Genomic DNA, 14,940 nt, shown 5'->3' with positions numbered 1-14,940 from the left:
CAGCCAAAGAAGCCACTACAGTAAGCAAGACTGGCCCTTGGCCTGGTGTGACCACTGTGTGGCAGCGTTCCCGAGACCGGCTGCCTCACACAGAGCTCGTTAATCAAACAGGGCCTGTCTGACCTTGGGCCCTAGCCTGACCCAGATTTTAAACTCAAATCTTTCTGTCTTTAAACCTAAGAAGCTAGCAGTATAAACCAGTAGGGCTAAACCACCTGCTAATTTGTTGTCTGGGGACTTTATTCTAAGATTGGAAAAGTTGAATGCTCTTACCGTAGACTAGGCACCTGCAATAGAATGGGGGGAAAAGGTTTCCACTGTTTAATCAAGCTGAAGAAAGAGGTTCAAGTGCCTGATTTCCATTGCACCACTCATCAGAAAAGCAAAAGCAAAGAGAAAATGGCTCTTTGAAACCACAGCTGTCTTCAAGGATGGTGAATGTTGTTAAAGAAAAAACCTATGAAGTCAAGGCCTCTGCTGAAACAGTAGTGTGGCCTGTTTGTCCAGCTGAGCCTCCTGAAGGGTTTATTTGAAGTTGGGCCTGGGATAACTTGGGACAGGGGGCTGAATGGCTTATCTCAAATTGTGAGAAGAATTAGGACCTGGGGGTGGCGGTGCCTGGAAAGGGGAGAGGACAAGGAGGGAGAGGCACGAGCAAGGCCAGGATGTCCCAGGCTAGGAGGGGGTCGTGGGAGATACTCGGTGCCGAGCATGTGAGGACCTCTGAGAACAGGCTGTCCACAGCCTCATCTGCTTGTGTAGAGCAGCCCTGTAACATCTCCCCACAGCAGCCTTATCTTCACGGTTGCTTCTTGGAGTCACAAGTGAAAAAGCTGGTCCAGGGGGAATCCCACCAGGACAGGATAAAGGAGCAACCCCAGGGGCAGAATGGAGAGCCCGAATTCCAAGGAGGCTGAGAACCAGAGCTGAAGGAGCTGCAGCACCATCTTCCTGCCCTGCCCTATTTGCAGAAACCTCGGGAGAGCCCAGGACTTTCCACAGGACCTGGAATTGGGATTTGAACCTGCCATGTCTAGATCTTAAAGGAGCAGGGCTGCCCCAGCCCACATGAAGGCCACCTTTCAAGTGAAGTTCATTGAATAGTGTGATGGAGGAAATGATTAAGATTATACATTTTCCTCAGGCCTGTGCTTAGAACTATAACCAATTTATGGGCGTTTGGAAATGGTTGAACCCAAAGGTAGAGATAGTGACTTACTTTCATATAATAAGTGGCTACGATGAGGGGATTTGTTGATTTGTTGCTGGAGAAAAATGACTTACAGGGAATTGAAGCTCTGAGAGACTCAAAGGCTACCAGACTGCACTTCCTCAGCAATGTGACTTGGGTGAGCTGTGGGAACACTTGCCTTGCTATTTGTCCAGGGAGGTTCTGGGCTTTAGTCCCAAACCCACAACTGGAGACTCTGCTTATTTTCCATTTCTGAACTGCTCACAGCTCAGTGAAGTCCCAGGTTTTGAAGAGTTACTGAGTTCTGTGGCAGAAATAAGTTGTAATCTTGGAAAAAGTTTAATGATTTTGAATTGTGCTTAAAGTTTCTGTGTCTGCTGCTGGGATTTCAGGAAAGTCTTTCCATTTAGTTCAGTAATTTTCCCAGAAAAACTGGTTTCCTTAGTTATGAATGTTAATTTAAACATATGTAATGTAAAAGCACTAATGTATTTTGCACCCAGTGCATGGACCAGGGAGTTGGTAGCAGGGCTTTGGCATGAGACTATGCTGAGGGTGTATGTTGGGACTGAAATCCTGGCTGAGGTCTACTCCCCAGCTGTGTGCCCCTGAGTGGGGCTACATCTGCTGGGGAGGAAGGGATGCCTTTTTCTAATGTGCCTGCCCAGAGGGAGTGCCTTTCCTTAATTGACACCAGAGAGGCCTGTAAGCAGGCAACTGAAAGACCTTAGCAAATGATGCTGCACGGCATGGGATCTTTGTCTCCCTTGGCTACTCTGAGATGGCAGTCAGGGCGGATATCCTGATGCAGGTGCTCACATTGAGGGAAGCCACAGGAAACGTGGATGTGCCTCAGTATGGATCCCTTTGGATTGACCTGTTCTCAGTTGCTTTAGGAAAATTAAAATCCTTCGCAGATGCGTTAATTACCTCTGGATGGCAAACCTCCAGATATTCCTGAATTAGCACAGGCTTGCCTTATCAATGTATTACATTTTCAAGAGATTAAAGATAAAAATGTATTATTCCCACATGACAGTCTCAGGGTCTTTGGAGTTTTGGAGGTGGGTAGGTGCCAGTGGACACTAGGCTGGAAGCTGCATGAGGGCATGGCCTGGTTCTATCATGTTTAATGCTGCACATCCTGCCTTTAGCACAAAGTTTGCCACAGAGTATTCCCTCAGTGAATATTTTGAATTGAAGGATTTGTGAATGGTGCCCCGTGGAGGTGGCCAGAGCAGAGGAGAAAAGGGAAACATTACATAGTGGCTGACCAAGTGAAAACTACCTTTATTTGAAGCACATCTAGAACAATTTCTTCTTTAAAAGGACTTTTCAGGGAGCTAGGTATTGTGTTTGAGGCAAAGCTAAGAGTCAATAAGATTTTATAAATTATATATTTATGCTTATTTAACTCTAAGCATCCAAGTGTCTTTATTGACGTTAGAGTTGCCTGAGAAACGTGTCTAGAGCATTTGCTATTTTACTTAACAGATTTTATTGAGTATCTACTGTGTCTGACACTAGGGAGATGCAAATGTCCAAGACAGTTTGTGCCCTCACACTGCACACTGGTGTAGTGAAGGAATGGGCACTAGAATAGATGTTTCCAATAATAGGTGTCAAGAGCCATGGCAGAAATTCCCAGGGTTCTATGTGAGCAAATGGGAGGTACATTTAACCCAGCTTGAATGAAATGGGGGGAGGCTTCCTGGAGGAAGCGGCTTTTTTTGTATCCCTCTCAACATACATGGTTTCTTTGGATTGTGTGGGCTATGGCTTTCCTATTCTCTCAGTCTTCAGAGGTGTAGTACCCTCGAGGTTCTGTCCACTCCTTCTGGGGAAAGCAGCTCCCACCTGAAAAAACTTCACCACTTCCTCCCCTGCAGCTGTTACTTGACCCACTGCAGAGGAAATCAGTATTACACTTAAATATCTTAATATTTTAAATATCTCCCAAAGCAAGCCAACATTTGTTGAAGAGTCTTAGACACAGGGATTTCTGAATTTAAAGTCATATCCACTTATTTAAATGTTCTAACCATCACGTTTTCCAATTCTTAAGCAGCCATATTCTCAGATTAAGAAATCTGATTTGATGTTGTGAAGCTTAGAATTTTCCTTTCAAGAATAAAAATTCAAATAACTTGTGTTCCGTTTCTTAGCTTTTAGTTCTGGGAAGAATAATAAGATAGGACGACATTACAAAAAATGGGACCCTCTATCCTAGTTGGTGGTAACAAAATAAAGAGCGAAAATTCAATTTGAATTTTGAAAGAATCTATCAGTTGACTAACAATGGTTTCATTTTAAATAGAGTTCACAGTACATACATAATTATCTGCTGGGTACACCCACATCCTGTTCTTACTAAGGATGAATTTTGGAGGGGGGAAAATTTAAATGTATCGGTTATTAAAATGAGAGGCTAATAATACTCTAGATAGCAGGTGGTACTCAAGGCACTTATTGGTTGGTTCATAGAGAGCTTGGCTGCTTGGAGAGGGAGGACTGGGTTCACCAGTTGAGGTGGGGAAAAAAAAGACATGATAATTTACAGAGAATCCAGTTACCTATGGGTCATCTCCAGCTGGATGATCCTTGTACAGTCAAACTCCATCCTAACGCTAAACCTAAACCCATCATCTTCCTCCTTAAACCTACTTTGCCTCCCGTGCCCCCTATCCTGGTAAAGGATGTCACCATCTATCCAGTTGCCCAAAGTAGAAACTTGGATGTCTTCCTTTATTTCTCTCTTTTCTTCTTCCTCTTGCCCCTCACTCCTTTTGAATATTACTTGAATCCATTCATTTTTCTCCATCCCCAGAACCATATCTGTATCTCAGACCTCTGTTATCTCTCATCTGGCTTGCTGGCAGGTAGCAGCTTTCTGACTTCCCCACCTCTCCTCTCACCTCACTCCAAACCGTGCTGCATCCAGAGCTGATCTTAAAGCGCACATCTAACTGTCCTTCACTTGCTTAAAATCCTTCAGGGGTCCTACACTATCATCCAGTTAATGCCCAGGGTCCTGTGGCTCACAGCCCTCAGGAAGAGGTCCTGGGGGTCTTGCCAGCTTTGTCTGTTGCCCACCCCGACTTCCATGCCATAATCAGCCTCCTTCAGTTCTTTGAGTACTCCTTGCCCCCTCTTGCCTCTAGGTTTTTCCTCAAGTTCTCCCCTGTGTTTGAAATCCTTACGAATCTCCTACTTGTCTTTCAGATTTCAACTCAAATGTGACTTCCTCCATGAATGCTTTCCCTGAATTCCTCAGGTCCACATCATTTCCCTGTTACAGACTCCCACACTCTATGTCCTCCGTCACAGCCCTTTTCTGGGTCATCATTGCTTGTCTAAGTCCTCAAGTAGATGACGAGACACTTGAAGGTGTAGCTCTGTCTCAGTGTTAGATCTCCAGTGATTACCATGTGGCTGGTGCTCAATAGAAGTTTGTCCATAGTTCCAGGGAGTCCAAAAGGGATGATTGCCCACAGAAAGATTGGATAGCAAATATATTCTGATAAAAAAAATTTAAAGAATTTTGTTCCCAACCCCATCTCTATTCTTTGCAGTTCTATTCTCCAAATGCTGTAAAGTTTTAACAATGAATGCATGTAATAGGGCAGCCTGGGCTGATAGAAAAACCCGAGACTCGGCCAACATTTGTTGAGCTCTTGCTACACGTCAATCTGTGTCTTAGCACATTATACACATTAACTTATTTAGTTCTCAAGCAGCTCTGTTCGCTGAGTACTGTCCTCTTCATCTAGCTGATGAAGAAATGGAGGCACAGAGAATCAGACCCCAGTTCAAATCCATGCTGTCACTGTGTGACCTTGGGCAAACGACCTCCTGATTTTCATCTCCTGAGCTATAAAATGGAGACAACACTGCTGACAAATTGACTTCCTATTTTTCTGTTTTCTCACACCATACATATTACACATTGGCCTTCTATAGTTCAATTCTGAAGGCCGCCCACACACTGCTGCGTATCAGTGGACAAATGAGCATGAGCCAAAACGCGGTGATGTTCTAGCCTACTGGCCGTCAGTACATCTTTAGCAGCATAGCCAGTATTTTTGTTCAATTAGATATTTCACTGTAACTTGCCCTTATTATATTATAAAATGTGTGAAATATGAAAATAAAAGTTCTGATGCTAGTGATTCATAAGTAACAGTTATTCAGCACTGTGTCAATTATTAAACTCCTGTCTCTCAGCTTCAAACACACTCTTTTATATCCTGCTTTGTGATGCAGGGGCTGGGACTCTGCAAACCACATTCTTCCTTGGCCAGCTGCTTCCTTTTAGGCTCTGTCAATAATGGACATTGGAGGAAGATTGCAGGGCTAGATGTGGAAGAAGAGACGTACTCTTTCCTCTTTGCTTCTGGTTTATTTCTGTTGGCTTCCTGTCCCAGCCATCAGCATCCAGCAGCGCAGCTAGTCCACCCCGGCAGAGGTAGTTCACTCCAGAAGCAGTTTGTTACGGGTTGAATTGTGTTCTCCTAGAACTCATACGCTGTGGTCCTACCTCCCAGTACCTCAGAATGTGACTCTGTTTGGAGATAGGGTCTTTACAGAGGCAAGCAAGTTAACATGAGGTCATTAGGGTGGGCCCTAATCCAATATGACTGATGTCCTTATAAGAAGAGGAAAATTAGACACTGAGATATGCATAAAAGGGAAAACAATGTGAAGGGACACAGGGAGAAGACAGCCATCTACAAGCAAGGACAGAGGCCTTGACCAGATCCCTTCCTTCACAGCTCTCAGAAGGAACCCACCCTGCCAACACCTTGATTTTGGCTTCTAGCCTCCGGAACTGTGAGATGATAGATTTCGGTTGTCTAAGTCACCCAGGCTGTGGTGCTTTGTTATGGCAGCCCTAGCAGATAACATGCAGTTCAGTCCAGTTTGAGGTTTTACCAACCTGCAAAGCCAACCTCAGGGCATCCCTGCAGAGACACAAGCACTGCTGCCTTCCTCAGAAGTCTGAGTCTCAATCCACTGGGACTCTCCTCCAAACTCCTAAATTTTAATAATCCCAACCTCTTCCCTTGGTTCCCCCAGCCTATGAACTGCTTCCTGCTGCTGCTACCTCTGTGATAGCTTAGTGTTCTCTTTTTTCCGTTTTAGTTACTTAGCTAACAGTTCTTTTTTACCTAGTTAAATATGCTCTATATTAAATCCTCTCCGGTAAAATGACTGGAGGCCTGGGAGCATGACCCTGGCCTGGCCGAGCTGCAGAGGTGATACTGCTGCTCCAGTGGGTCTGGAAAACTGGGCATCGAGCCAAAGAGGATTATTCTCAAGCCTTAAGATCTAATGGAATTTGCCTTGGTGGGTTTTATACTTACTTGGAATCTATCATCCCTTCTTTCTTTCCTATTTCTCCCTTTTGGAATGGAAAGGCCTGCCCCACCACTGTTATTTGGAAGCACATAACTTTGGTTTTACAGGTTCACAGCTGGAGAGGAGTTTTGCCTCAGGACGAATCATACCTCTGGTCTCACCTGTATCTGATTCAGATATTTAGATGAGAGTTTGGACTTTGGACTATAGAACTGATGCTGGAATGAGTTTACACTTTTGGGGCTGTTGGGATGGAATGAATGTGTTTTTCCATGCAATAAGAACAAGGATTTGGGGGCCTCAGGGTGGAATGCTATGGACTGAATTGTGTCCCCACAAAATTCATATGAAAGCCCTCATCCCCAGTGTGACCCTCACAGAGAGTGTGACAGAAAGATCCTTTCTGGCTAAGCCTTCTCCAGACCATATTGGGTACTTCTCCTCTGATGCCAGGGACAGGAACCATAGAATTCACAAATTTAGTACAATTGAGACAAAGATGAAAACTTTTGAAGCAAATAGAGTGGTGGATTTTGTTTTCTCATTTGAATGTTTGCTGAGTGTTTAAATGTTAAGGAAAAGAACTGATGAACTAAGAAACAGAATAAAATGTTGAAGATATATAAAGATTGGATCTAAAAGGCTTCATATAATTTAGAGTATCTTATTTCCTCATAGTAACCTGCATGTTCCACATGCTATTCAGAGATTTTCTGTTCTCATGTTGGCCTCCTTGGTCTGGGAGCTCCTTGAGGCAAGGCTGGGGAATATGTAGTCCCCTCTGCATCCCCTGGTGTTCAGTACCATGGCTGGCCCATGCTCGGCCTTCAGTAAACATTGGTGAAACTTAAATTTTGAAAAAGAGCCTGTTTCAACTCCCCATCATCAGTGTCATTTTGGGCCCGTTGATGACCCAGGACGGAGCCCTCAGGAAAGGGGGCAGCCTAGCAAGAAGGGTGTACTTGTCGATTTCAGACAAAGAAATGACTTTCCGTTAAGGCGGACTATTTTGAGAGGGTTAGACATGATTTACATGTCAGTCAGGCAGGCAGTGGCCAAAATCGTTCTCATGTCTGGGGGGAATTTATGTCTCTGCTCTTCTTTGCTATTTAATGATAGTTGTTACTTATTTAGCACTATGGTACGTCAGGTTCGATGTCAAGGACTTTACATAATGATCCCTCATTTGATAACCACAGCAATGTGATGAGATGGGTAACCCATTTTATAGATGATGAACCCGAGGATCTGCAAAGTCAAGCAAATTGTCAAGATCACAGTGTGGGAAATACAGTAACTAGAATTAAAATTCAGGTCTTTCTGACTCTAGAGTTTGGCCCTTTCCAGTGGTCTTCTGTTTTCTTGCTCAAGCAAAGCCCTTAGACTCTTAGAATGGGGCTACCAATCTCCTGGGTCTCTTCACACTAGGACCCTTTCTCCAGGTATAAGAACTCAAATCCCAGTTGTCCCTATGAGAAAGTGACGACTAAGTTTTCCAGTCCCCAGTTTGAATCAGTTAGTAATAGTCACCATTACCTTTCCACACACCATACTGAAGGAAGCAATTTGCACAGTGGCGATGTGAGTTGGAGAAGTGAGCAGGGACTTCTACTGTTGAGTGCTAGCTTCCTCAGGATCTCCTGCCATAATGTTTCTGGAAGGATTAGTATGATGATTAACTGTGTTGTGGATAGACTATTGGTTATACACAGCACCTTTTAATAATATTTTATCTTCTCATTTATTACAGCCACAATTCTGAGCAGCAAACTGGGGATTATCTAATAGTCCTTCCTGAATGCCTTCAGTATGTGTTGAAAAGTTCCTACATATTTTTTAAGAATCATAAAAGATCAGAGCTACTGAATCATATCTGGTTTAAAAGAATTTAGGTTAATTCAGGAATCTCTGGATAATGTAAATGATACTCCCACAGATAAACTGGAAAACTTCCCTTGAAATGGAGATATGGAAAAAGTAGACTTCATTAACCCAATGTGTTCCTTGTTTTTCATCTCTCATCTAAAAGTATATTGGAAATCTGTAGCTCGAAATGTCGAACAGACTGGATCACTTTTTTTTTTTTTGGTCTTGGATGAAGTATCTTAAGGGTGAGAAAGCCACCTATCTGTTTCAAAATGAGATTGATTGGAAGTCCCTGTTCCCCAACTCCTGACCCCACGCTATGATTTTATCTTATCCCCAGCTGATCAGGTTCACTCTTTAATCTAATGGTACACACGGAGGCGACCATCTCTGCCGGATTTATTTACTCATTTGGGAGGTTGTTGTAAGACTGAGTCCATGGGGAAGCTCTGTCAGTGGCATCCACCGGCCTGTGCCAAGTGTCTGTGGAGCAAGCTACAGCATCTTAACTTGGGCACGAGGAAAGTGGTGATCTTTCAGAGTGACTCTGAGCCTGTTCTTTGCTGCACCTTTCAAGCCTTGTTCTCCATCCAAGCTGCAGATTTTGTGCTCCCTATACATTCCTCCAAACATTTTAAATTTACAATATAAAAGTATAGTGTAATGAGCTTGTACATACCCTTTGCTTTATCTTTCTCTGTATATAAAACATTTTCTTTTGCTGAACCATTTGAAAGTAGGTGATTCTCTACCCCTCAAAGGGCATGTATCTCCTGAGAACAAAGACATTCTCCTACATAATCACAATGCCATAATCACATGCAAAAATTTAACCTTGATATAATATCACTGAATATAGTTCATGTCCAGATTTTCCTTAAAATGTCCTTTATAGCTAATTTTTAGGCAATGTAATAAAAGCTTTAATATCACTTTTGTGCTAAGTGAATTCGCACATAAATTGAAAATGTCTAGGGGATGTATAGCTCAGGGTAGAATGCGTGCTTAGCATCCGTAAGATCCTGGGTCCAATCCCCAGTACCTCCATTTAAAAAAAAAAAAGAAAATGTCAGATTATTTTAAATATCCCAAGACTCAACTTTGATTAATTTTATATTTTAAACCCAAGTCTATATTCAATACCATTTCATCTAAGGATAGTTTTGAAACATGTGACATTGGATGTTAATACTTTTGGAACTCTGGAATGCCCTGTGCCCAATATTCCCAATATGTTAAAGCTAGGGGGAAAAAACCCCTCCTTTCTTTAGCTGTTTTTATTGTTGCTGCTGCTGTTTTTTAACCATGTTAATCGACAATTTTAAAATGTAGAGTTCAAAAATTTTAAGTCTATTCACATTGTTGTGCAACTAATCTCCAGAACTCTTCTTCTCTTCTTGCAAAATTAAAAACTAAAACCCAGGAAACACTAACTCCCCAAGTCCCTTTTCCCAGGCCCTGGCAACCATTGTTCTACTGTCTGTCTCTATGAGTTTGACTGCTTTAGGTACTTTATGTACGTGGAATCATGCAGCATTCGTCTTTTTGTAACTGGCTTATTTCACTTAGCATAATCTCCTCAAAGTTCATCCATGTTGTAACATATGACAAGATTTCCTTCATTTTTAAGGCAGAATAATGTTCCATTCTATGTCAATATCACATTTTATTTATTCATCCATCTGTCAATGGATCTTTAGGTTGCTTCCACCTTTTGACTATTACGAATAATGCTGCTCTGAATATGGGTGTTGTTTTTCTTTTTAAAACCAGAATCCAAACCAGAATTATACACCCAATGTTGTGCTAACAAATTCAACTTCTGCTAAAAATCAGCTAGTGTTGACTTGTTGCCAGTCACCAGGGACTCAGAGTCTACCCAAGAGTACATGGGAAACATAACTGTCTTGTATGTGGTGGAACATAACTATTTTGATTTAGAACCTGAAGCTGAATACATTAACTCATCGGTGGTGTTGGTGAGTATGAATGTGCCTCCTACGTCTGATGTCACCTTGCATTAGCCTTACTCTCCCACCTTCCCTGCATCCTTTCATCCCTCGTCATCCTGCCTCAGAGAAAATGGTGAGTGAGGAAGTAGAAACAGGGTGTGTGGCACAGCTTCTTCCTCTCCTCTTCCTTTGGTTTCCTACTTTGCAATTCTGGGGTAAGGTGAAGGTGGGGGCCGGCCTTGGTTTAGTGTTGCCATGACTGGGTGGATAACCTGCTGATTATACAGTCTGACTCCCCAACAGAGCTAGTCCTCATGTATTTGGTCCTCATCTCCTAACTCTTTTGTTTTACTTCACAACTGGTTCATCTCCAGGATAAGGGGGGAAATATTGCTGTTTTTTGGGCCCTTTAAAATACCTCAATTGTCAGGGAGACACCTGGATCCCAAACTTGACCATCCATCTACACAGCGGGCCTCCTCCTGTCGCACAGGTCTTCTCAGGACACCAAGTTACAATTTGGAAGATGCCTACATCTGCGTAAATGCCTGTGAAAGAAACATGGCATTGCCAAAGAGATATTAGCACTAAACCCCATTCTAGGGACACTGCTGCTGAGGTCATGAATTCCAGCTCCAAGAAGTAGAATGCTCCCCACTGCTACTTGCACAGAGAACATTTTATTCTTTTTTTAGACTCTACTTAGAAAAAAAAATATTGTTTATTGCTGAAAACTTGGGAAAAACTGAACAGCACAAAGACTAAAACAAAAGACACACAGAAGCTTATCATCCAGAAATAACCACAGTCAATTTTTTTGTACATCAGTTTATACCTCCAACCCAAACTTCTCCTTTGAACTCTAGACAGTGTATCAAATATCTCACCTGATAGTGCATCTCCAATGTCTCAGATTCTTCAGACTCAGCATGACCAAGAATAAACTCATACTCTTCTCCCCTAAGCCTGTTCCTTTCCCAGTGTTTCCCATATTAGTGTTGACAACTCCATTTATCTAGCTATTCATACTAGAAAGCTAAGCCATTCTTGAAAATTTCCTTTTCTTTACACTCCATATCCAATCCATCACCAAATCCTATTAATTTTAACTTTCATATATGCCTCAAATGCATCAGCTTGTTTCTGTCCCCAGTCTTCTTTCCCAGTCCATGTTGCCATCTTATGCCATGTGCATTACTGTAAGAGATTCCTCACTAGACCCCTTTTCTTCCTGCTCATCTATGCTGGCCCCTAGTAATACAGAGACAGATATTTTCAAAGTGAAATCTGATCATATGTTACATACACCACCCCCACTTCTCCCCGAGTTCCTCTGAGATAAAGACAAAACTCCTTAACGTGGCCTATAAGATCCTGTATGATCTGGCCCTACCTACCTCTCCAGCCCCATTCCACACCATTCTCTGCCAACTATTTTTACTCCAACCACATGGCCTACTTCCAGTTCCTTATACTTGCTGTGGTCCCTCCTCCCTGGGCTGTGCCCATGCTGTAGCCTCTGCCTGGGCAGCTCTTCATGCAGGTATTGCATGCTTATCCATCACAGCTCAGTCAGCAGAGAAGCCCTCACTGATCTCTCTGACCAGGTCACATTGCCCCTGATAAAGCTTCTCCACCAAGGGCATCTCCCTCATAGCACTTAGAACGATTGCAGTGTGTGTGCTGGTCTCCCTCACTAGACTGAAAGCTCCCTGAGGGTAGGGACTGTGTCACCTTTTGCCTACCATTGTATCCTGAGAACATACTCATGAAACATTTGATGAATAAATGAATGCCTTTCCTTCTGGTCTTCTATCTATTTTCATATACACTCATGTCTGCAAAAATAGAAACATGCTGTACTTACTGCTTTATGGCTTTCCCCTGCAGTTAGCAATAAGCAAACGTTTTGGGGCTGTTTTTACTGACAAAATGCACTCTTTCTAGTTTTTGCTATTTCCAATTTACTCTTTAACTTTTCATGTGGAAAATCCACTCTAGGGTTGGGTATAAACAGAAAATCTGAATTAGTACTGCTGCAGCTATGGTTTCTGATCTTTTTTCAGGGCCCATGTCTGCACCTGGCAATACCCTTGGTCTGTGGAGGAAGGGCAGTGCAGTGGTTAGTGTGCAGAGGTCAGACAGATAAGCTTCACAACACTGTCCTGCTTCTGTTCCAGGGAGACCCATTGGGATGTAATGAAGAAAGTCTCAATCAAGCTACTTCAAGAAAAGTGGGATCTAGGCAGAAGGCTTTTGAAATCTAAGAGCAGAGCTGTAAATAGAGCTACAAGGCAGACCTAGATTCAGAGTGACCTCAGGATGTCAGCAACAGGAGCCCCCCAGGCCCTGCCCGCGTCTCAGGGTGACCTGTCTCGACTACTCTCTACACGTCAGCTTCAGCCTCCTCTTTAACCTTCCAACTTCCTCTGCCTTCTTACAGTTTATGCTTTTCAGAAGTTTGGCCTCCAAATGGCTTTAACTTGGCATGGTCCTTACACTATCTCTTGATACATCTTTCTGCCTCTTATTTCTTCTCTCAAATGGCAGACTCTGTGTTTCTTATTTCAAATGAGAGAGAACGTCTCTAACTGTCCTCATCTGACCCTTTTGAGTCAGCTGTATGTGTCCTTGAACTAATCTTGGTACACACTTGGCTGTCTTTGGGTGGGGGCATCCACGCTAGTCAGTAACAAGGGGGAGCAGCAGAGTCATGTAGTACCAAAAATGGCTTTCTGGGCAACAAGGCAGGTGCGCTGGGAACTTCCCATTAGAATAGGGTATTGGGCAAATCAGAGGCTATATATCTTACCTAGTACCACCTGTGTTACCTGGAACAAAGCATCCAAATTCAGTTTTGAGCCTCAGTTTCCTTAGCTGTAAAAAAGTGGAAGGCAACCTATTTTATCAAATTATCAGGATAAAGGGCAATAAGATGAGATAAAGCACACAGAATGCTTCTCCCAGTGACATCTCAACAATGATGCTCTTCACAGTAATAGTATCATCTATACCATATTAATATGTTTATAACTAATATACAATATATATTTGAAAAGACTGTATTTTCGTATTCTAGATGTAATATATATATATATTTATGTTTGAAATAATGTGTTTTCAAATTACCCCTCTAATCTGGGTTACTTCAGGGAAGAAATTCCCAGATGAATAAATACTTATAGGTAGAATAATATTTCTGATGCACAGGGTGGAGGGACAGGAATGTTTATTTCCCCGGTGGTCTGTAGGTCCCTTTGCTCTGAGTACATGGAAAGGATCCAAGATAGCGTGGGGACAATAAACAGCCTGTGGATGGTAACAAAGGCCATTGTACTGAAGGAGTTTTCTGGTCTGGAGCCAGAAGCCAGATTTAGAATGAAATGCACATACTTTCTTTTCTACAGAAAGGGTCGAATAATAATAGCAAAATGCTTGCAATAGTGCTTACTGTATGCCAGGCATTGTGCTAAAGGGGTCACATGTAGTAACTCATTTCCCTCTCTTCACAACACATCAAGGTAGGTACTGTTATTATCTCCAATTTACAGATAGAGAAACTGAGGCATTGATTTGTTTTTTAAAAGCCTTTCCATGAACTATAAACAACTGCCCTTGCTTTAACCTTATGCCCATCTCCAGGCCTCAGTCCTCTGAGTGCCATGGTTGGTATTGCTGTTCCTACAGGGCTGGAGTTTTGCCTTGTTCCTCTGACTTCTTCCCAGGGCTAACGTTCCTCCATGAACTCCAAACCTGAGGGCTGCCACCGGAGCCCTTAATATATATTTTTTCACAGTCCAGAAGTCTTTTTTTTTTTTTTTTTAAATACCTATTATGCCATGACTTCATAGGGAGTGGGTTCTAGCAGCCCAGGCTCCTTTCCACTAATTCTCACAAAGTGTGCTTCCCTGGGGGGAGCAGGCTGGTGCTTCAGTTGAACCCAAGTACTTTTCTCTTGGCTTCCTTCTTTTTCTGATCGTTTTCCTTCACACGTTTCAGGAAGCCATCTTGGCTCTTAGAGGGCTGAATAGTCTCAGTACGTACATTAGTTCTCTTGGCAAGAATCTTACCTTTAACTTGTTTGTTTACCGCAATGCCAACAGTAGGCTGGGTGACACTAAAGTCTCTCAGTTTTGCTATGGGAACATTTGTGGGGAATTCCTTTTTGAACACAATGTCTACAACATCACCTTTGTTGTAGATTCACACGGATGTGGCTGAAGAACAATTCCATGTTTTCTAAAAGCCTTAGAGAACATACAGTGGGTGTCTCTCCTCTTTCCCTTTGTGTTGGTCATTTATCAAATTACTGGAAGATGGCAGTTCCAGCCCCACCCCCCAAAAGAATCCTGTAATACCTTGAGCAAGCCTGATCAAGAGGCAAACTGGGACACGAAGTCTAATGAGATAAGGAGTGAGAGACTACCTGGGACTAAATTGTTCAAAATTCAGTGTCTACAGCTGAGGAAATCATCAACAAAACAAAAAGACAACCTATAGAATGGGAGGAAATATTTGCAAATGATGCAACTGACAAAGGATTAACTTCCAAAATATACAAACAGCTCATAC

The 14,940-nt window shown here is 42.7% G+C and overlaps 1 pseudogene across 1 annotated transcript; it reads right to left on the bottom strand.

Moving 5' to 3' along the window:
* Positions 1–14,162: 14,162 nt before the first annotated feature.
* LOC116154016 (large ribosomal subunit protein eL21-like) lies at positions 14,163–14,666 on the bottom strand (annotated as a pseudogene). Its single transcript, XR_004137837.1, has one exon. The product of XR_004137837.1 is annotated as a large ribosomal subunit protein eL21-like (transcript).
* Positions 14,667–14,940: the final 274 nt, after the last annotated feature.

The sequence above is a fragment of the Camelus dromedarius genome, chromosome 2 (genome assembly GCF_036321535.1).
Source record: "Camelus dromedarius isolate mCamDro1 chromosome 2, mCamDro1.pat, whole genome shotgun sequence".
Lineage (NCBI taxonomy): Eukaryota > Metazoa > Chordata > Mammalia > Artiodactyla > Camelidae > Camelus > Camelus dromedarius.
Note: the sequence above shows the minus strand (reverse complement) of the source record. Positions and strands in the feature narration are given on the sequence as shown.